Genomic DNA, 22835 nt, shown 5'->3' with positions numbered 1-22835 from the left:
TAACTTCTTTGCCATTGAAACCTTTACCTACTATGTCACCCGGGTTTAGTAGCTTGCCTCATCCATTGGCAATGTTGCTCAGAGGTATATCTAAGTTTTCCGTTAATACCACCAGTGACGTAATTTCATTTTTAAGATTTCTAGTGGAATTTCAGGATCATGCCCTTGTTTTTTCTCTTTCTCCATGTCAAATCTTGCAAATTATCTATCCGTATGCTATTGGTATTCTCTCTGACAAAATAGTTAGAGCCATTGCCGAGCAATCATCTATTGAGGATTTCCATGCCCATTTGCTAGCTAACTTCATCCCGGCTAGGGCCAGGTCCTCCCTTATTCAGAAGTACTATTATCGTGTAGAGCGCTTGGATGAAAACTTGGCTGATTTCATACAGGACATTAAGTTTTATACTAGGGTGTTTGCCCTTCATTTTCCTGAAGATCAGATTGTACAGGCTATTGTAGAGGGAATTTCACCTCCCTATAGGTCATATTTGTGTTTCGCGGCGTGCCCGCAAACCTTCTCTGAACTTGAAGCATTGGCCGTCTCAGCGGAAGGAGTTAGATACGCCGATTCTTTGCGTGTCGCGAAAGAACCCCCGCCTTCCTTTAGTAACACTCGGCCTCCACCTCGCCGACCAGTCAATCCCCGTAAATGTTATGCTTGCGGGTCGCCTGACCATCTGCGCAACAAGTGTCCGCTGATCAAGTCAAGTGGGACAAGGAATGGAGCCGGGTCATCACAAGGCTGTTTTAAATGTGGGGCTTTCTCACATATTGCCAAGAATTGTCCCAACTCAAATAGCACCCCCTCCTGCTCAACTTCTGGTGCAAATTCCACCTATGCCAATAATAAAAAGTGACTAGTGGCTTCGGCTGAGTCGACTAATCCATCTTCCCGAGACTCAGCCCCTAGTAAACAGGTTGTAAATGCAGAGAACGATCAGCCTTCAAATTCATCTTTTGAATGCCCTAAAGAATGTCTTAGGATTGCGGCGAATTCCCCCGCACCTGTTCCTTTTCTTAAGATTGAGTTAAATAACGAGCCTATAACAGCTCTCTTAGATTCAGGCAGTGTTTGTTCGATTATTTCGGCTGAATGGTATTCTAAATTGAAATCGGTTTGTAAACTTCCTGACTATGTCTCTTTTCCTGTTCAATACGTTTCGGCTAATTCATCTCCATTAGAAATTCTAGGTTCCTTACTGGTCAAGATTCGTATTTTTAAGTTTACATGGAAAATTAAATTGTTTGTGGCCAAGCAATTGTCTTGCCCCATTATATTGGGAGCTGACTTTATTTCTCACACTGGTCTTGTGCTCGATCTCCAGTCTAGGTCGTTCACATTCAAATTTGCTTCTAGTTGTAAAATACCACTATTAAAGTGTAATTCTGTGTCATGTTCTTCTATTTCGCCTACCCAGGATGAGATGTTGTTAGACCTTAGACATCTACCTGAGGAGCAGGCTGATAGTATTCGCAAACTGTGTCAGTCGTTTCCCGAGGTGTTCTCTGATACTCTTGGTGTTACTGACCTTATTGAATACAAAATTGAGGTCACGGATTCGATTCCTGTCCGTTTTCCACCTTATAGGCTATCTCCACCTAAAATGAAGGCTCTGAAAGAAATTATCGATCAGATGTTGAAGGATGGTATTATTAGGCCCTCTAAGTCGGCGTATTCATCGCCTATTTTTCTAGTCCCGAAACCCCAAGGAGGCTTCAGGCCTGTCATTGATTACAGGGCTCTCAATCGGAAGGTGGTGTTGCAATCTGTGCCCCTTCCTGACCTTCATTCTTGTTTTTCATGGTTTCGTAAGGCCAAGTTCTTCACCATCTTGGACTTAAATCAGGCCTATAATCAAATTCCCCTTGCCGAAGAGTCTAAACACCTTACAGCGTTTGCCACGGACTGGAATTTATATGAATACAACCGCGTGCCTTTCGGGCTCCCTACGGGAGCAGCTGTGCTCACTAGGCTACTAGATAGGGTCTTCTCCGACATCAAATTCGAGTACTTATATCACTATTTAGATGATGTCGTCGTATTTTCAGAGACTTTTGAAGAACATCTAGATCATCTGCGAGAAGTTCTCGATCGCCTTCGTAAGGCTGGGTTAACTGTTAAGTTGTCCAAGGTTGCCTTTGCTAAGCCCTCTATGTCATTCCTAGGGCATATTGTGTCACCCGATGGTGTAGCAGTCGATCATTCTAGAACACAGGCCATCCGTGATTTTAAACCTCCCAAGGACATTAAAGGTATCGCCAGGTTCATTGGTATGGTGAATTTCTTCAGAAAGTTCATTCCTAACTTTGCTAATAGAGCGGCGCCCTTAAACCTTCTTCGTAGGAAAGGCATCAAATTCGAGTGGGGACCTTCTCAACAAGCCGCTTTTGAAGATCTGAAATTAGCTCTCTGTAATGCCCCTGTACTTGCTATGCCTGATTTCTCAAAGAAATTCATCGTCCAAACGGACGCGTCATCGTCAGCTGTAGCTGCAGTCCTTCTTCAAGAGACTGAACTAGGGAGGCGCCCCATCGCCTATGCTCTAGGACTCTCTCGGCTCAAGAAGCAAAGTACTCCATATATGAGCTTGAAGGTTTGGCAGTCTTATTCGCCTTAGAAAAGTTCCGTCTCTATCTGGAACACGTCAAATTCGACCTGGAGACAGATAATCAAGCCTTAAGCTGGGTCTTAGGTAGGCCGCGTCGTACTGGTCGTATAGCCCGCTGGGCTATTCGTATTTCCGCCTTCCAGTTTGATGTTAGACATATCAGAGGTACCGAAAATGTTGTTGCTGATGGACTCAGCCGTATGTTTCATAACGACGTCGAGACCCACGAACCGGTCGACAGTTCATCACCTTCCGAGTCCATACTATCTGGTGTTAATGCCATCTTAACAGATGCTCCCATGCTTTTTAGGGATATTGAGAAATACCAACGTGAAGATCCGACGCTGGCTCCGATAATGGAAACCCTTTCTTCTGGGGAACATGCTGTCCCTTATGTTCTGAGGAATGGTGTTCTATGTTGCCCTTCGAGGCATGATAAGTTGATGAAAGTTGTTGTTCCAGCGGTTCTTGTACCTATGATCTTCAAGTATTATCATGAGACCCCATTAGGAGGGCATCTTGGAATCTTTAAAACCCGTGAAAAGATTCGTGAAATGTTCATCTGGAAAGGTATGGACGGCGAAATTCGTGAACTTGTAAAAGCTTGTAAATCTTGTTTGCTCAGTAAACCCACCATGTCCACTAAGGTAGGCCTCTTGTCTTCTCAGCAAGCGTCGCGCCCCATGGAACGCCTGTATATTGATTATGTAGGACCCTTCCCCCAGTCAAAGGGGAATGCCAACAAGTTCATCTTTGTATGCGTAGATGGTTTTACAATATTTTCGTGGTTATTTCCGACTAAGCTGGCTACCGCTCAGTCTACAATTACTTGCTTAAATTCTATTTTTGCTTCTTTTGGTCCGTGCCAATATATTGTATCTGATAATGCTAAGGCTTTTACATCTAATCTTTTTCGTAAATCCTGTTTTGACTTGTCCATCTCTCATGTAACTACTTCTGCTTATTACCCTCAACCATCCCTGGCTGAACGGGTTAACCGTAATCTCAGGTCCGCACTTATTGCCTATCATCATGAAGATCATTCCAGGTGGGACACGTCCCTGCATTGGATAGCTTTTGCTTTGAATTCGGCGGTTCATGAATCTCACAAGTTTACTCCAGCTTCTTTGATGTTTAAGTTTGTTCCCAACACGCCGCTCTCTAACCTCTGGTCTCTGAGTGACATTCTGCCCGAGACAATAGATCCGGACAACATTAAAGATCTTTGGAAGAAGGCTAAAGCTAATCTTAAAGTATCTCATGAAAAGGTTAGGGAAAGGTATGATCGTGGACGGAGACCCACCCCTTTAAAGGTAGGTGACCAAGTAATGGTCAAAAATTTTGTTCCCGCGGGCAAGCTTGCCCCCAGATTCCATGGGCCATGTGTTATTCTCGATTTCCTCACCCCGGTTACGTTGTTATTAAGCAATCCAGCCACCGAGAGGATATTTAGGGTTCACCTGTCCCAGGTGAAACCGGTGTAATTTCTGTGTTAACTTGCTTCATATTATTTTGAAAGGATATGAAGGTTATATTTTTTTTTTTTTGAGTTTCGCTTTTAAGGCATTCTGCCCCTTCTGTAATATTCTGTAATATTTTGGTTTTAGATGTAAGCCTTTTGTAAAACCTGCCCCGATCCGTTAAACTGCCATCCTGTCCTTGCCACGGCCATTACCACGCTCCCGTCTCCTGCTCCACCTTACACAGTGGCTTAACTTATGCCATGGATATTTGCACGCCGCTGGCCCCTCAACCTCTCCACAAGCCTGTACCCTCAAAGAAGATGATAGTCCAACACAATTCTGCCGCCTAGCTTTAATGTTTCAGTGCCCCCGCCGCCGCGCGGCGCTGTCCCGCGGCTGGGTTCGAGGACGGGCCCCCTCGGCCCCAGCGAGGACGACATGTGCACGGCGAGCCGGAGCTCTCCTCCCGGCCAAGGCTGATGTGCGGCGCACGACCTGCTACTTGCCCGCAGCCTGTATATGTTCACCGCGGGCGCGGCGTGCTTCAACACCTCTGCTCCCCTCATAGTGCGGGCGAGCGGTATCTCAGGGTACTTGAGGGGTCCGAGCGGTTCCCTTTGGACGCAAGCTGCAACGGCCGGTCTGGCCATCCAACTTAGCCTACATCAACTACATGGACAGTCACTATAAGAGATGACTACACTTGGGAATTCAACAACAAATTTGGTGGACATTGCAAAATTTTTCATCGCCTTTTAAAAGATTATCTTCAGAAATTCGCCTTCTACAAACATAAATACTTTACGTTACCAATTACAACAAAATTTTGGAACTGAATCAAACCCAATTAAGAAATTTCTCAAATACTTCTGCAATTTATTTTAATATCAACATCAAAACTTGGACCTTATTTTCAAACAAAAGTTTATGTTCTTCTGTGTTACCCCTTGGAGGAACTTTTGGGGGGGGGGAGGTCTGTACCGGGTGGTACACCTCCACGCCGCTAATTTAAATGCGCGCCAGTTAAAACTCCTCTGCTGGAGGAAGTCTGAACTTTATTGACGGTATTAATTTTCTACCTTCTCAGAAGATGTCACTACCTGTAAATTTTGGAGTTTTAGAACTGTGTCACTTTTGATGTGTTTTTGTTTCGCTTGAAGTAAGAAGTGTGAACTTTCTCTTCTAGAGGACACTACTGAAGATCTACAATAGTGCAACCTAGTGCGGAGTCAAAGAACTATTTTTTTGGAGAAAATTTAATTTCAAGAGATTGTTCTTTGTTAAATTTCTTTCTGTCATTGTTTAAGTTGGCAATATTTACCCCTTTCTTCCCCTTGTTATGAATGTATCCAATCCCGAATTTCTTCTATTAATTTCTGACCAATCTGGTGTATCTTCCCCCAACTTGAATCTGTTGCGGGGTCCTACCCAATAAAGAGTTTGTGGGAGGGTGTTTTCTTTCCCCTAACGCCTAGAACCTTACGCGAGAGGATATAAACTGCTGATTTTCGGGTCTCCGGGCCACTTCTGTTCCATCTTTCAGTGCGTAAGGTACACAGCAGGGGGCGGGAAGCGCCTCTTTCTTCTCCAGCCGTTCAACACAAGGTAATGGCCAATTAATAACTTCTTTCGTTGCTAGATCAGCAGTTTAACTCTCGGGGCGGGTTCTAGGCCTTCCACCATGTAACTTTCCTTTAAAATGTAAAAACTACTGGTATCTATTCTATCTTTCAAACGACATATCGGGATAGAGAGTGCTTAACCCTCTCGAGCTCCCACTCACATCGTCTTGAGGTGAACTTATTTTTCTCAACCAATTCTTCCGTAATGTAATATAAATTGTTATTAAGTCACCTCTGTAGTATGGGATTAGCCCTTGTATTAATGGCCTAGTGCCAAGTAGGTCTTAAGCAAAGTGTATTAGGAGTGCAAATTCGCCTCCTCTCAAATTGTATTTTAGAGGTCATGTATTAACTTTCTTGTCATTTAACAGACCTCAGTAGGTTGGGTATTTTACCCCTGTGTATATGGCCTTTGAGGACAGCTTAAAGGTGGAGTTCGGAGTGGCCTATGATAGGCTTGTATTTTAAGGGGAAGTTGCCCTTTATTGAAAATTGTGTCTCTGCCTCAAGGAGGCTTTTAGGTGTAATTGGAAGCAAATGTTTCTGGCATGTTTGGGGGTTTTCGGCCCCTTTGTTGTATGGTGTTCATTGTAAGGTTGGGCTCTTTGCTCAAGAATTATGTTTCTGACTTTTGAAGCCCCAAATGGGGTACCTATGTAAATGTATTTTTCAATCGTGTTTCGGCTACTAAGTTCCTGTTCTATTTGTTGTTACCTAATTTTGAAAAGAAAATATAACCTTGTTAAATTTTAAAATTAATTTCACTTTAGTAGCTTGAGACCTATTCACCACCCAGCACCTTCTTTCATGCATAACTACCACCAAAACACGGTAACAAATATGTTCGCTATTTGAGTAATTTATAACAGGAGATAGATTTCAGGTCTCAGTGTCTGACTTCTCAACCTTCGAACAAGCGAGCCCTATATAGGCCTGCGATTCCTCAAAGGAATTCCAGCCGGAAAGGTTGTGTTCTATTTGCGATCACAGCAAAAATTGTCCCATTTGCGATCACTCCCATTACAGTGGTAAACAAGAATGTGAAGAAAGACCAGTTCGTGTCCCATTTGCGACCACTGTAAAATTATCAGCAGCCTGTCAGGGTTTTCCAACGTCCATGCAGTAGGAGGACTGTTAATTAGGGCGTACTCCACACAACCTTTTGATAAGGATTCTCTCAACCCGTTCCCTCTCTCTTGAGGTTTTTCGAGGTAATACTAGTCTACAAATGGTTTTACACCGCCGGAAATAGCTGAGGATACATGATACAGTTCGTCCGCTGTTAAAGAGCTGGTTCCAATTTTCCAGCGGGCACAAGTACGTCTTAACAACATGGTACCTTAAAGTTTGCTCTCTTGTAAAGCAATCGCTGTGTTGCTAGCCCGAGTCCAATTAACACCAGTATACTGATTTAATTTAGGTAGTGACGTAAGAATATGAGGTTTCGTTAACACGGCAGGGGACTGAATCAAGGTGTAGGAAAGCTAATGCAGTGAACTCACAGTTGCAGTCAACAGTATTCTGTAAGAAGGAAGTCAGCACACAGACGAAACTTTCCATAGATCTGTTTTCAGACCAACTTTACTTTAGGGAATGAAAGCTAGGTGGATATCTTATTCATAAGTTAGAAGTAAGAGACATGAAAGTATGATCGGCGTTACAAGCACGTGGGAACAGTGGCAGAAGAGTACTCGGAATGAGGATATAAAGGCTAAGTTAGGAATGAACTCGAATGATGAAGCCGTACGCATTAACCCACTTCGGCGGTGGAGTCATGTGAGGCGAATGGAGGGGGATAAGTTACCTAGGAGAATAATGGACTCGGTCATGGAGTGTAAGAGTAGTAGGGGGAGACCAAGATCCGACACTTCGAAAAATGAAGGTATCGGAGGACAAAGAAAGATAAGGGCAATTAAGGGTGTGGAAATGAAAGACTCCCTAGGCCTTGAATGTTCTAATACCGTCGGGGTCGGAAAAGAACAAGCGTTGACCAAGGGAGGTCGGATAGAATAGATCAAAGTGAGGAGCCTGGCACAAGTAAGTGGAAGCAATGCTAGGACTCAGATAAGGTCCCCGTGATCACCAACCTACGCTCCCATGTTGAGAGCCCTTGGGGTCCTTTTAGTCGCCTCTAACGACAGGTAGGGGATACCGTGGGTGTTATTATACCGCCCCAACCAACAGGGGGTTGTTAGACTCAGTTTCTAACGATTTAAAGATAAGAGTTATAGGAATAAACGAAACCACACAACTACTTACAAATAAAGGATTTTGGCAGAGTTTAGTAAATTGACAGACTCTTGCAGACTTAACGCTGAAAGGCATAACAGTCTATAATGAATATGTATGTATGTATGTATGTATGTATGTAAACAGTCTTCCTTTCTTTTTTGACTTTCTGAACTCCTCTGTCTGAATCCTCCCAGATCATCGGATGTAAAACTTCTAATTGTCCGACTCGTTGGCTGAATGGTCAGCGTACTGGCCTTCGGATCAGAGGGTCCCGGGTTCGATTCCCGGCCGGGTCGGGGACTTTAACCTTCATTGGTTAATTCCAATGGCCCGGGGGCTGGGTGTTTGTGCTGTCCCCAACCAAGGCCGCACTAGATAGACAGGCCACAAGGCTCGGACCGTGACGTCACGAGAGTGGCTGGCGTTCAGCGTGGTAATGTAGGGCCCGCTCTCACTTTCACCACGATATTGTTAATTTATTCAACCTTAACGATATAATTGAACACTCCTTCAATTGTGGCTTTACTTAGGCTTATATACTACACGAGTTTTATGCGGGGAGAAAACTGGCTGGGCAGTATATGTACATTTCTTTACGTAAAATTGTGCTGACATATGTCTCTTGTAACTGAACACGGTATCATGTAAAATATTAGAACTCACAATACGTATACAAATAATGTAACTGTTCGAACCCTCATCAAAACACTTGGGGAGATGAAAGTTATTATCTTGGGACACATGAATATCAAATAAACTATTTGTGATGTTTGGGCGCCAGGATTACAGTTTTAAACAAAACTGTAAACCAAAATGTATATTTACTAGCATAGAGACTTATACTTAAATCACAGGGGTAGGATTTTAAATAATTAACCATTAAGTATCGCTTAAGAAAGAAAATTAACGCAATATAAAATACAAATGAATTTATTATAAAAAATGAGATGAATCGGAAAAGTTTCCCTAAAGCGTGGAGGAATTTATAATTTACTTTACTGAATTTACTATTGCTTGCTTCATCTAATTGAAGCTCACCAATTGCAGCTTCCGTTGAAGTCATCTGGTTTCCGTGGTTACTCGTTCTCTTCTTCTCGATGTAGAATTTGCTCCATGGGCATCCTTCCTTCCTTCTCTGATGTGGTACGGGCTATCTGGACTAGCACTCCCTACTTGCCTAGTCTTTAAATTAGACATTGGCCCTATACTTGTAATAACTGATCAGCGTTGATCGTATGAGGAGAAAATTCAGAGATATGAATTTTTCCATATTAGTAGAAATACTATTTATACGGTACAGACTTGTACCAAATTCCATGGACTTGAGAACTAAACATAGTTCTTCGTCCAGAATATTTACTGAAAATAAACTTGATATCAAATGATATCGCGTAAAATGATATTATGTTAAATTAGTAGGGCTGGAGAAGCCTGGACGGTTACAATAGTTGTAATGTTACTAGGAAAATACATGATGGCAATTCACAACAATAGTCAGTAACCTTTCTTAGAAATGAAGCTGCAACTTAAAACTTACCTAACAATTCCTAAGGTTTCAGTTTATACATTTTTTATTTTCCTGAGTATTTCTTCTTCTTAGCCATGAGTTTGTCTACGGTAACTTTTCTATTGTTATTCAATAATATATTACAAAAGATGTATATGCATTTGTCAAGGAAATGTTTAAAACTTTAATCTCTGCATGTTTTAAATATGACGTTTTCGTTTTCCAGAACATTATTGAGAAGCGAAATCAGAATTTTTCTCCTAGAATCCTTATGTAAAAACATTAGTACAGTATACAGGTTTACGTTTTGTAGCTCTAAAAGAGTCTGGTACAACACCTTTTGGTCCAGGGCAGGAGCAAGCCAAGGCCGCACTAGATAGACTCAGATAGACATTTTTTTGTCTGACTCAGGGTTGTCAAAGTCAGGATAAGTTGTCAGCTTGATTAAGCCAGTCATTAAGTTTTTAAATAAATGACCAGTATCAAACTATTATTTTTTTTTTGTGTGTTTCGTCAAATGGGTTTTGAAAAGTGTTTTTTAAATTGCTTTTGCACAGCTTTTCAATCATTTTCCTACTAACACTGTTACTATTAGAAATTATGCATGCTACCTTATACGCTATAGGCCTATCTGTTAATACTTTAATGACTTGCAAAGTTAGTTCTTCTAAGAAATGTCACGTTAGGTTCTTACATGGAAACAAATCAACGTCTTTATTTTTTTTAACTGGATGACAACATAAAAGTTTGTGCAGTTGTAGCTAATGTAGTGTTATTTTCTCCGCTTTTACTACTAAAAGCAACTTCCTCTACCTTTCCTCCTACCGGGCGATTTGGCCCTGCGGCTGTGAACTTGCATCGGGAGATAGTGGGTTCGAATCCCACTGTCGGCAGCCCTGAAGATGGTTTCCCGTAGTTTCCCATTTTCACACCAGGCAAATGCTGGGGCTGTACCTTAATTAGGGCCACGGCCGCTTCCTTCCAGCTGTTAGGCCTTTCCTAGCACATCGTCGCCATAAGACCTATCTGTGTCGGTGCGACGTAAAGCCACTAGTAAAAACAATAACAAAAAATAAAACCTTTCGTCCTTTTTAGTTCAGCTCACGTTTTACGTAGACTTCATCCAACAAGTTACAAAATCTTTCATGCTTCTTCAACAATTTGAGTTTCTTTTTCAAGTAATTCCAATGTGAATCATCAATACCCGAATTTCCCGTGCCTAGTTTTGCAGTAAAAGACTGTGAATAACCGGGTGAGGCATTGTAAGAAACGTTGTCTGTCTTATCTTCTGTTACGCCCCAGGAAATGCAAAAAATATTGAAGTGAACCATTTTATTAGTATATAGGAGTAAGATACTTTCTTTGCAAAGGCTATATTTAACTGTTCCTTACAAAATTATAATTTATCAGTAATGATACACTCATCAACTTCACTTTCAATTTCATCGATTATTTTGTGCACAGATTCTATTTGGTCGTGGACAGTCACTTTTGAGTTACGAGCAGGTCTAAACTGGAAGTTACAAATACTTTTCTAATTTGACCATTTTAATATTTTGCCCCCGTCACCTAATGCACGTATATCAGGGTTATCACTCATGAAAATATCATGTTTAATGGCTTTAAAATCAAGAGCCTCGCTTAATGTTAAGGAAGTACCAATTTTCGGAATATTTTCCTCAGTCATATACATTTTGAAAATACAGAGACTTTGGCTGTTTAAATTGACGAAAACTTTGTCCAAATCTAATTTGCGTTTAATACTGAAATTACCCTGAACGTCATCGAAGTCCTTGATCCTGTCATATTCTTCCTCGGCTTTCTTTCTTTCCTTCCTTCCTATTCCCGTTTTCAAATTTCTTCTCGTCTTTGAATAGGATTTTTTTTCGGTGTTGGAAGATGTTTAGACAGATAAGCAGGCACATTTTCAAACTTAGGAATAGCGTCGTTTGAGAGTTTTAAATGGTTAGGTTTTACAGTTAAAATAGACTCATCAGGTCTTTTAACAGAATCGTCCCTAATTACGAACGTCGAAGTGTTTTATGCACACAACTGAGCTTGCTGAAGGGACGAATTCGGTTCGATGGATGGCTATGATCCACTTTTGTTTCTGAAACAAGTCAGTAGGAAATTTAAACACTGAAATATTAGCCTGTTTTGAACTGTAGTTGATTCTACAACCAGGTATACAACACGATGTGGCCAAAATTCACAATGTTCACACACGTTTAAATCATTCAACACCATCGATAGCTTCACTGCTGCGAGGTTCAGATCAGCCTAGGCCTACAAGTCACTGGCGAGAAGTGAAGCGGCTGGCGACTTGTGTGACGTAGCGCCCGAAGTGGAGGGGGAGCCTTATGGCCTGTCTATCTAGTTGGCCTTGCCCCAACATCCCTGCAACTCCACACATAACACTATCCTCCACCACAATAACATGCAGTTACCTACACACGGCAGATGCCGCCCACCCTCATCGGAGGGTCTGCCTTACAAGGGCTGCATTCGGCTAGAAATAGCCACACAAAATTATATTATACTAATTCACTCGCCACAAACGGCGGTGAATGCTGCAGATAAAATCACAGGTCTCCTCTTACAAAACTCTACGTCGAGGAACTCTGTACGTTGATCTTGTCACCGAGTTCATCTCTATACAGCTTCAAACTTGGCAGTAATCTTGTAATTGTTACCCGTGTTAGAAATTCCCCACTCCACCATTTTCGCATATCACCAACTCTCTCAATTTCCCACCGAAATGAAGAAGTGGCGGTGATATTTGTTTGAATAGGAACTGCAAATTGGCAAACATCCTTTACTAACGAACAAACCGGAAACAAATACAAGACTGAAATTATTTATTCAACGAACGAATTTGAAAATGAAGTGAAAATATAATAAATATGTCATTAAGCTAAAATGCACACAAACTCATCGAGAGGCTACGTCAGGTCCATGAGGAACAGAACACGTCTAATGTGTGCACGTCGCACACATAAAGCGAATGACCAGTGGTGGTGGTGGTGATTTTTGGTTTAAGCGTAAGTAAAAGTAGGTAATCATCCTCTCTGAACAAATTAAGTGAAAAAGAAATTGAAAATAAAACAAAATTATTTATTCAACGAAGACATTTTTGAAATGAATTAAAAATAAAACAATCATTATTTCATTGAGCCATAGAAGTCACTAACGAATCAACAGGAGTAACAGAACAATTGCAATTTACACATCCTTGATTAATCCACTCTCACACATAAAGTGGATGTGGAGATCAGCAGTAGCCACGTCATCTGCTAGTAGTCTCTGAGTTTGAATGTTTCCTGCAGGTCGAGGTTCTGTCTTCATGTCTGTTTTAGCCCAGAATGATCGGCTTGTTGGGAGTAAGGATAGCTATCTCTGATTCTAACGACGCCAAACTGATTCTCCGCACCTCAGAATAAATATACCTAGTCCGGCTGAGTGGCTCAGAAGGTTGAGGCGCTGGCCTTCTGACCCCAACTTGGCAGGTTCAATCCTGGCTCAGTCCGGTAGTATTTGAAGGTGCTCAGATACGTCAGCCTCATGTCGGTAGATTTACTAGTACGTAAAATAACTCCTGCGGGACAAAATTTTGGCACTTTGGCTTTCTTCGAAAACCGTCAAACAGAAGTTAGTGGGAACGTAATATGTCCATAGCACTGAAACCACTGTGGTGTAGTAGTTAGTCTGATTAGCTGCCACCCCCGGAGGCCCGGGTTCGATTCTCGGCTGTGCCACGAAGTTTGAAACGTGGTACGAGCGCTGGAATGGGGTCATCTCAGCCTCAGACCTCCTCAGCCATCCTCGAAGTGGTTTTCTGTGGTTTCCCACTTCTCCTCCAAGCGAATGCCATGAAGGTACCTAACTTAAGGCCACAACCGCTTCCTTCCCTCTTCCTTATCTATCCCTTCTTATCTTCCCATCCCCTCAAAACACTCCTGTTCAGCATAGCAGATGAGGCTGCCTGGGCGATGTACTGGTCCTCCTTCCCAGTCTTATCCCCCGACTCAAAGTCTCACGCTCCAGGACACTGCCCATGAGTCGGTAGAGGTGGGATCCCTCGTTGAGTCCGAGGTAAAAACCAACCCTGGAGGGTTAACAGGTTAAAAAAGAAAGAAAGAAAGAAAGAAAGAAAGAAACAGAGAGAGATTTGCGAGTCCATTGTCTGCAATACCTACTGTACGTGCCTTTAACTTTATCTTTAACCGAGACAGCAGTGTTGGATTCCCCTAATGAGGTTGACATGACTACCAAGCTCTTGAGACCACCATGCAATTTGAATCACCCGTCTGATTCACTGAGGCCGGCGTTTCGTAGTTCTAACTAATGGTGTGATTTACATGGTGGTCTGCGGCCTGAAAACCAATGAAACGGTGAAAAAGCTTCAATTATTTAAATTTTGCGAAACATAACAAGAAACGAAAACATTATGATTTGCATGATAGATATTCTGATGCTCCTAGTTAGGCACGTTCAAACCACCTTGGAATTATTACTCCAGACGTCTTAGATATGAAATGATATCCGAACACGTATCCAACTTTTAAACACAGCCGCGAAGAAGCTACTGGTGCACAATGAATCTCCAACATTCTTAAATTTTACCATCTTAAATATGTTTCCTTACAAAGCCATACCTCTAAGCGCGATTTGAGCACCTGATACCTGACGATACTTAGAAACCTGTTGCAGCGATTATTTATTTTATTTATTTATTTATTTAATCCGTTTATCCTCCAGGGTTTATTTTTCCCTCGGACTCAGCGAGGGATCCCACCTCTACTGACTCAAGGGCAGCGTCCTATAGCGTGAGATGTTCAATACAGAATTCAACTATGGTGGAGGACAAGTACCTCGCCCAGGCGGCCTCACCTGATATGTTAAGCAAGGGCCTTGTTGGGGTATGGGTAGATTGAAAGGGGTAGGAAAGGAAGCGACCGTGGCCTTAAGTTAGGGACAATCCCTACATTCTTCCAGAGGAAAAGTGGGAAACCACTGAAAATCACTTGAAGGATGGATGAGGTGGGAATCGAACGCCCTCTACTCATTTGACCTTCCGAGGCTGAGTGGACCCCGTTCCAGTCCTCGTACCATTTTTCAAATTTCGTGTCAGAGCGGGGAATCGAACCCAGGCCGACTTCCGGGGTGATAGCTATTCACAGTAACCACTACACCACGGAAGTGTACAGCGATAATAGTGTGGATACATAACAAGAAGAAGGGCGGGATGTTAACGTTTCAGCAACTTAGATAGGTCTTCGGATACACAGCGGAGCCCAAGTTTTCTCCGACAGAGTTTATTTTACGCACGAGTGTAAGTACCGCCGGAAGCCTCTCGCAATAAAATACTTTTAAATATTAAGTTAGTTATAGAGGTGTTTTCTTATGTTAAATATCAAGTCGAAATTCGTATCTACCATTATCAAAGTTACGAAAAACGAATTAAACTGAGGAGTTATACGGGGTGGTTCACTAGCCCCTTACATTATTTTCGGAGGTAGGTGACCCTACTAACACGTATATCATAGTCATCCGAAAATCATTAGTAGGCCTACCTGTTCTTTCTAGCCTTAGTACAACTATACCGTTTATATAATGCTCGCTAATATGGTAGAAATCATTAGCGGCAGTGTTATTTCCATGATTTAAACTGTAATGAATGTGTAAAACGATCACAGCGGCGAATAACACAATCTTACGTTTGGATAGGACTGCAACGTATTAGCTATGCACTATGGTTCGCGATAGCTAAGGTGGCTAAATCACGCATCATTTTTACAGTATCAGTCAAGCTGTCTGGTAGTAGGTTCGATTCACAAGCTGGTGCACCTTCTTTTTTCTTTCTTTTTTTCGATCAACGCCGTTTACAGCGACTGGAATAAGGCCATGTCATTCTGTTCTAAAGAGTGAGTTTTCATTTGGTCCTAAAAAGGACCGGTTTTTATCCGATGTTACGTAGCCACGTTGGGCTACGACATGATGGTCTGTAAGGGTAGCCTGCATATTCAGTGTAACAAGTGTTCGAAATGTTGACCACCTTGCTTCATGCAGATTTCAAGACGACGTTTTAAAGACGTTCTCTCACATTGTAACATGCCTCGGTGATCAGTCGCCGAAGGTGACTAGGATGTTGTGCATACTCTACCTGTTTTAAGTGACCCTACAGGAAGAAGTCAAGTGATCTGGCGGGCCAATGAACGGATCCGGCCCTCCCTATCCAATTATTTGAATATGAAGCATAAAGAATGTTCTGGACGACTAATAATCCGTGAGATAGAACCCCATCCTGTTGAAACCATATCCGTAATCGCTCGCGCAGTTGCACGTTCTCCAGCAACTGTGGGAATTCATTCTGAAGAAATGAAGGTAGCGTGCTCCCGTTAGATACCCCTCGAAGACATATGGTCCGATGAGATAGTCACCCAAGATCCCTCGCCAGATATTTACTTCCCACTGCACTTGAAATGGGCCCTGTCTTACCCAATGGGGATTCTCCGCGCTAACAGACTATTATTTAAGTATGGCCGTTCGAAATCGAAAGTTAATATCCGTGTCAAATTCTTCAATAATGCTTTATAGTAAGTTTTTACCACTACGGAGCACGTGGCATACATTTTAATTCGACCGTACTTTCTCCTTAAATTAGCAATAACTCAACGTACTCTTCATAGGAATACAACGCGAGGAAATGAATAAGTGCTGTGATGTGACCTCGTAGGTGTGGATTATTATTTGTGTGCGTTGGACTCGGGAGGTTGTGGATGTGAATCCCATGCTGGCCGTCCTGAAAATTGTTTTCCTCGGTTTCCCATTTTCACCACCAGAAAAATGCCGGTACAGTAGCTTGGTAAAAGACCAAAGCCGATTTCCTTCCCAATCCTTCCCCCACCTACAGTATCCTTAAGGGAAATACGCCAAATCAGAGCACATCCCGTAAGACCAATAGGAAAAATATTGGTTATTATTGTATCCCCGTTAAACCGGAGCAACTCTGTCGTTCAAAATAAGTGCGTTACGCTGGATTCCAACCACTTCGCTTCCGATTCTCACACACATTCTAACCGATTCGGGCCACGAAGTCCACATACATGATACCTGCTAAAGGTTTAGTATTTAAGCATAGTCATTCCACATCGCTGTTTTATTTCAAGGCGCAATAAATCACATGTTTGCATAATGGTCCTTAGTATCTGACGCGGAGTTGTGTATAGTACTTTTTCCTTTGCTAGGTCCATGGATCAATTTACAGTGATGGCACACAGGTAGCGGAGAGCCTTGTCGACCATTAGGAGAAATTTCAAGTTATTTAGTGTCCATAAAACTAAATTATAATGATCTTTAGGTTACACGCGTTATTTGGATTGCCCATCTCCGAAAAACTAAGGGGCTGTTGAATCATCCGGTATACTGGTCGCAGCTATGGCAAGTCACAACATTTTACTGATATTCCATAATCCTTTAAATACAGAAAATTATACCCACAACATATCTTACGGACAGTAAGCAACCTACGGAGTGAGTGTGTACGCGGTTTCGGTCACGCAGTTGTCAGCTTGCATTCGGGAGACAGTGGGTTCAAACTCCACTGTCGATAGCCCTGAAGATGGTTTTCCATGGTTTACAATTTTCACAGGAGGCAAATGCAGAAGTGTACCTTAATTATCGCCATGGTTGCTTCCAGCTTTCCTATCCTATCGTCGCCATAAGACCTATCTGTGTCGGTGCGACGTAAAGCAAACTGTAAATATTAAAATAAGCCACACGCTACTATTGATAACCAACTGTATAAATAACTAACAAATTTTAATAAGTTAATTTAAAAAATCCGAATGGAAGGATGAACTACAGCCCTGACAGGCCTTGGCCTACCAAGCGACCGCTGCTCGTCCCGGAGGCCTGCAGGTTACGAGATGACGCGTGGTCATCACGACGAATCCTCTCGGCCGTTTCTAGAGCAGGACCACTATATCACTTTCAGCCATTCCCTCAATTGTCATCACGTAGGCCGAGTGGACCTGGAACCAGGTAAAAATCCGTGGCCTGTCCGGGAATCGATCGGGGGAGCCTTCAAGTAAGATGCAGGCACCGTGGCGCCGGCTCATGAGCTACAATCGGAAATACACTTTCTTCCCTTTAGTTGCTCTCCACAGTTTGTTGCAAAGAGAGTACAAGGCAGCATCTCCTGATCCTGTGGTCAGTGGCGAGCGCTTTCTGTACGGCTATTGGCTGGTATCAGCCTCTAGTGACGTAATTATCCGACCAGGACTCTTGTATTACGGTATTTTAACTTTTTCACTTAAATTAATTTTGAAGTACCAGCCAGGACCGCTGAGTGGTTGTCACTATCCAGGGATCCGCTACACAGACAACAGTCAGCCATCCTTAAAATTACTTCCCGTAGTTCAATTAAGGGAGGCGTAACCTAACACAAGCAGTCAGACTCATCTCAGGGCCTATGTCAGCAGTACAGTCTAAGCTATGGTTCACTACAAAAAGAGGGTAAGAAAGAACACAGATGCCTTTCACGTTTCACCCATTGCGACCTTTCGGACGTTTTAGTCTGCATGTGGATTAAACCTAGTTTTACGGCTGGGCGTCCTTCTTGACGCCAACACTACTTGGAGGGTTAGTCGCAGGGAAACAAACACAAATACGCAGTCCCCGATGCAGAGGAAATAACCAAACCGATCTGGCCAGGAATCGAACCCAGGAACGTCTGAACCTTTGGCCTCATCTCTGACCATTCAGATGAGGAGCTGGGCTAAAGTAAAAATTATTCAGTTTATGCCAGCTATTTCTGGGCTCACTGAAGCCACCCGCATTTATTATTATAGCTGGAGGTTTGTAGCCAGATGCTCTTCCTGACGTCACGTGATTTTCAGGTGAAAATTACTACCCGGGATCGATCGGGGATTGAACCTTGATTCATTGATTGTTTTTACGAAACCTACCATTCAATTACTTTAAAACAACTTGTGAGTTGTTCTGAGTACTTTAGTAAGCAGATGATGTCAGAATGAATATAAGGGAATATTTCAAGTTATTTTCCGAAAATTTCGTGTTAATTCCCTTGCGATCGCTTTTAATTATTACGTCACACTATTCGCATGTCAGTTTTAATTGTCAGGTATTTTCTGATCATTTCTTTAATCTACTTCTTTTTGTTTCCTCTTTTGTCATCGTGAAATTTTATTTTTTCGGTATAATTTGTTCCAGTACTGTATTTGGTTTTCATGAAGCCTCTCTCCGTGGTTCAAATTCCGGTCACTCCATGTGAAATTTGTGCTCGACAAAGCAGAGGTCGGACAGGGTTTCCTCCAGGTACTCCCGTTTTCCCTGCCATCTTCCATTCCAGTAACACTCTCCAATATCATTTCATTAATTATTGTCGGCACAATTCCTATCCTCGCCACTAGGTGGGGTCCTCATTCGTTCATTTCATTCTTGACCCAATCGAATGACTGGAAACAAGCTGCGGATTTCATTTTCATTTGTTTTTCATGGAACTGTTTGTTGTATTTTTGTTCTTTGTAATACGCCTTAAGATTTGATTTTAATTTGTCGTTATACTACTGTAGGCGTAGCATGCCTCCCTCTTGCTCCGAGGTTCCGGGTTCGATTCCCGGCCAGGGCAGGGATTTTACCTGGATCAGATGACTGGTTCAAGGTCCATTCAGCCTACGTGATTACAGTTGAGAGCTATCTGACGGTGAGATAGCGGCCCCGGTCTAGAGAGTCAAGAATAACGGCCGTGTGGATTCGTCGTGCTGACCACGCGACAACTCGTAATCTGCAGGCCTTCGGGATGAGCAGCGGCTGCTTGATAGGCCAAGACCCTTCGAGGCTGTTGCACCATGTTTTTTGTTTTTTAATTTTTTTGTTATACTACTGTAAGCATTGCCACCAGGACTTCTCCCGATTGCAAAGTAATATACATAGTACCCAGACTGACTAAAATTATGTATATGAATTCTAGAATGACCCACCTGTCAGCCAAAAAGAAGATGCTAAAAATTTTAAAAACGCAAAAATCGAAGCTAACCAAAAAACCGCGTGAAAAATCGTTAAGCGTCTATGAGGTCAATATCTCATTGGGCCGCTACTCGGCGTCCGCCTCGTTCGTCGCTGTTTACTACGCGGTGAGATCTCCAGGATTGGTCACTTCACTTCCTGTCTGAGTGATGTTCTTGAGACGGGTAGTAGCTAAAGGTAGGTCCACCTCGCGGGGCCTTGAATAAAACAAGTGCCAGCGCGCACTGCTCAGTGGCGATGAGATCGGCGTGGGGATAGGATGTGTCGTGTGTCGTGCTCGTGTGAATCGTTAGTTTAGAAATGCGCTAGAATTTTCTCAGATTAAACAAATAAGAATGTGCGAGCTCGTGGTATTATTTCTCGTCAAGTAGTGGTGTTATGAAGTGTGAGTGTTTTGAAGTGTTCTGTGTCTCTGTGTGTTGTCTGTGACCCTCAGTACAGTGGGTACTGGAGCCTTCTGCGAATCTCGGAAGTATTTCACGTGCCAAGTCGAAGGTCGTCTCCTTCCTCTGCACGCATTTGATCATTCGCTGTGCCAAGGTAACACTCTCAGATATTATACATCACTTCCTAGTGTTTTGTGAATGTCCATGTCTAACAAACAGTGTGGTATGTCCATGTGGAACTCTGCGGCATTTGTATTACGTTCGTAGGCTAGCCGCGTCTGATTTGGCAGAAATAATCCCACGTCTGTCTAGCCCGGTGGTTCCCAGATATTTCTTGCTGCCACCCACACCCCCACCCACACATTGTAAGCTCTGCAAATATCATACTCCCCTAGCGCCATTATTATAAATGTGTATTTCTGAGAAGTACTTAGATTTGAAAATAATATTGTATACGGTAAATGAGATGATTTCAAACTTTACAATTCCACAGTAACTCATTTTAACAAACACTAAGATATGTGCCTGAAACAAGAACGTAAATAGAAGTATTAAAAATAATCACATGCGAACAAAGTGGTAAAGCTGCTGCTTCAAATCATAAGTGTTGGCCTGAACAAAAGTTTAAACATGAAACTAAATTAATTGAGGAGATTTCTTGCAAACACAACGTAAATAATTATTAACAATTTCTTCTTTTTGTGTTCAAAATTCTTATTAGAATGACATGCTCGCTCGTTTTCAAATGTAAATCGGGCGTAATTTTAGGTATTCTTTCACTATTTTATACTGGAGCACGAACACGTCATTCTAACAAGAATTTTTAACACAAAAGCAAACATGTGTAAAAGAAATAAAAGTCATATTTGCAAGAAATCTCCTCAATTATTTCCACTCACATTAAAATTAAAACATCAATTTATCTTTAACCAGCTTTAGTAAATATGAGAAGGGAAAGTTTAAATTAAGAAGGCGATCGTGAAAGGTAGGAAAATTGAAAACTCCTCAGGTCTCACAAAACAAACAAATAATACCAGAACATAAAAAGAAAGAAAGCATAGCAGGTTTGTACTTTTACGTGGATTTACAACCACAGAGACATGACCTACCATTTGAAGCGCGTTCTCTGATACTGACAGAATTGTGAGACCACGCGGGGTGAGAAACGGAGGATGGTAGTTAAGGGAAGGTATTACTGGCACACTTTTTAGTGATAGATTTGTGTACTGGGTTGAGCAGTAAGGAGGGATCTCTCTCGGTTCCGGTAATACCGCCAACTGAATGGAAATAAAATCTGAATTGAATCGATAATATGATCGATCGATATGAATGATCTAAACCTAACAACTGTGTCTCACACACACACACACACACATTTTATAACATTTTATAACATTATATAACATTTCTCGATGCGAATCTTGTTCCTAGCATGAATTCTATAGTTTGGCTTTGCTATGTAAACAACAGCAGTACTAGTACGTAAAGTATACGCCAGATGTCGCACAGCGATGCATAAGCGATTCATAGTTTGTGTCCCATAGGTTGCCTGTACGAATCTCGAAGATTGCCGAGGTCAAGCGATTCAGCACTAGAGTGTCCATGTATCAAAAAAGTGTGCGAGAAGTACAACTGGTTGCCCTTCTCTGTTAACACTTTAATGCACAATGGGGTCGATGCCTGAAAGGAACATCTATCTTCTCCCTGGCCTTCTTTCCCCAGTTATGTGGATTAGGCCCAGATTTACGGCTTGATGCCCTTCTTGACGTCAACCCTATGCGGGGCAGTGGGGGTGGTGATTGTTGTTTTAAGAGGAAGTACAACTAGGCAACCTTCGTCTATTAACACTAATCAGAGGTAAAAAGGAAGGGATCCGATGTATACACTATTCTATATTTCTATGGCACTAACACGGAGTCTTCATAACACTCACCACAGCAGGAAATCAAACACAGAGCCCTTTGAACCGAAGCTCAGTATGTTCACCATTCAGCCAAGGAATGGAGCTTTTAATATTTTGTTACTTTTCACCATATGAACTCGTGGCTGTGCGACGTCCCCACACACATTGTCTCGAATAACATCTGGAGAAAGAACAGTTTACACTGTTTGCTGAATAACTGGTGGTGGTGATTGTTTTAAGAAAAAGTACAACTGGACAAGTATCCTCTATTAACACTAATCAAAGGGAAAAGAATGGAAGGGATCTGACTCTTCGAAAAATGAAGAGGTCGGCCAAAGAAGGACAAGGGCCACGAAGGGCGTGAAAATGAAAGACTCCCTAGGCCTCGAATCCTCTAAAACCGTCGGGGTCAGTAAATAACAAGAGTTCGGATAGGATAGATGAAAGTGAGGAGCCTGGCACAAGTAAGTGGAAGCAATGCCAGAACTTAGCCAAGGGACCCGTGGTCGCCAACCCGGGCTCCCAAGTTAAGAACCCGTGAGGCCCTTTTACTCGCCTCTTACCAGAGGCAGGGGATACGGTGGTTGTTATTGTACGGCCCCCACCCACAGGGGGATGAAGAATAGGCTGGGATTTATTTGTTTTTACATTAACTACTGTTAAAATTCTAATACCAATAATACCAGTGATGTTATGGTATAATTGATCAATATTTGCGCCTGAAGACAGCAGCACGGTTTGTTCTGGATGATTTCCAACAAAGGAGTATTGTTATGAAACTTGCAAACTTGGTGCTGTAATGACTTAGGGTTAAGAAGACGAGCTGCTCGACTAAGCGATATGCTCCGAACTGTCAATTAAGAGATGGCATTAGAGGACGAATGAACGGAGCTTTTGAAAGTAGGAAAGATCTTTTATTTGCCTGTTTGCTCGGCCTGATGAGCTTTTGATTTTCGTTCCTTTCACGATCGTCCTCTCAGATTAATCTTTCCCTTCACCCCCTGTGGGTGGGGGACGTAGACGAAGAAAACACCCACGGTATCCCCTGCCTGTCGTAAGA

At 42.4% G+C, this 22835-nt stretch overlaps 1 protein-coding gene across 3 annotated transcripts in view; it reads left to right on the top strand.

The window, feature by feature from the left end:
- Window positions 1-22835, top strand: part of Gdap2 (ganglioside induced differentiation associated protein 2) — a 1140014-nt gene that overhangs the window by 670337 nt on the left and 446842 nt on the right. The window contains exons 1-2 of one of the 3 annotated variants that reach the window (XM_068225212.1): window positions 19752-19774; window positions 19923-20026. The exons of the other annotated variants lie outside the window; for them this stretch is intronic. The gene's annotated coding sequence lies outside the window, so the exon portion shown is untranslated. Of the gene's footprint in view, window positions 1-19751; window positions 19775-19922; window positions 20027-22835 lie in introns of those variants that run through there. 3 annotated transcript variants of the gene reach the window in all.

This window comes from Anabrus simplex, chromosome 1 (genome assembly GCF_040414725.1).
Source record: "Anabrus simplex isolate iqAnaSimp1 chromosome 1, ASM4041472v1, whole genome shotgun sequence".
Lineage (NCBI taxonomy): Eukaryota > Metazoa > Arthropoda > Insecta > Orthoptera > Tettigoniidae > Anabrus > Anabrus simplex.
Note: the sequence above shows the minus strand (reverse complement) of the source record. Positions and strands in the feature narration are given on the sequence as shown.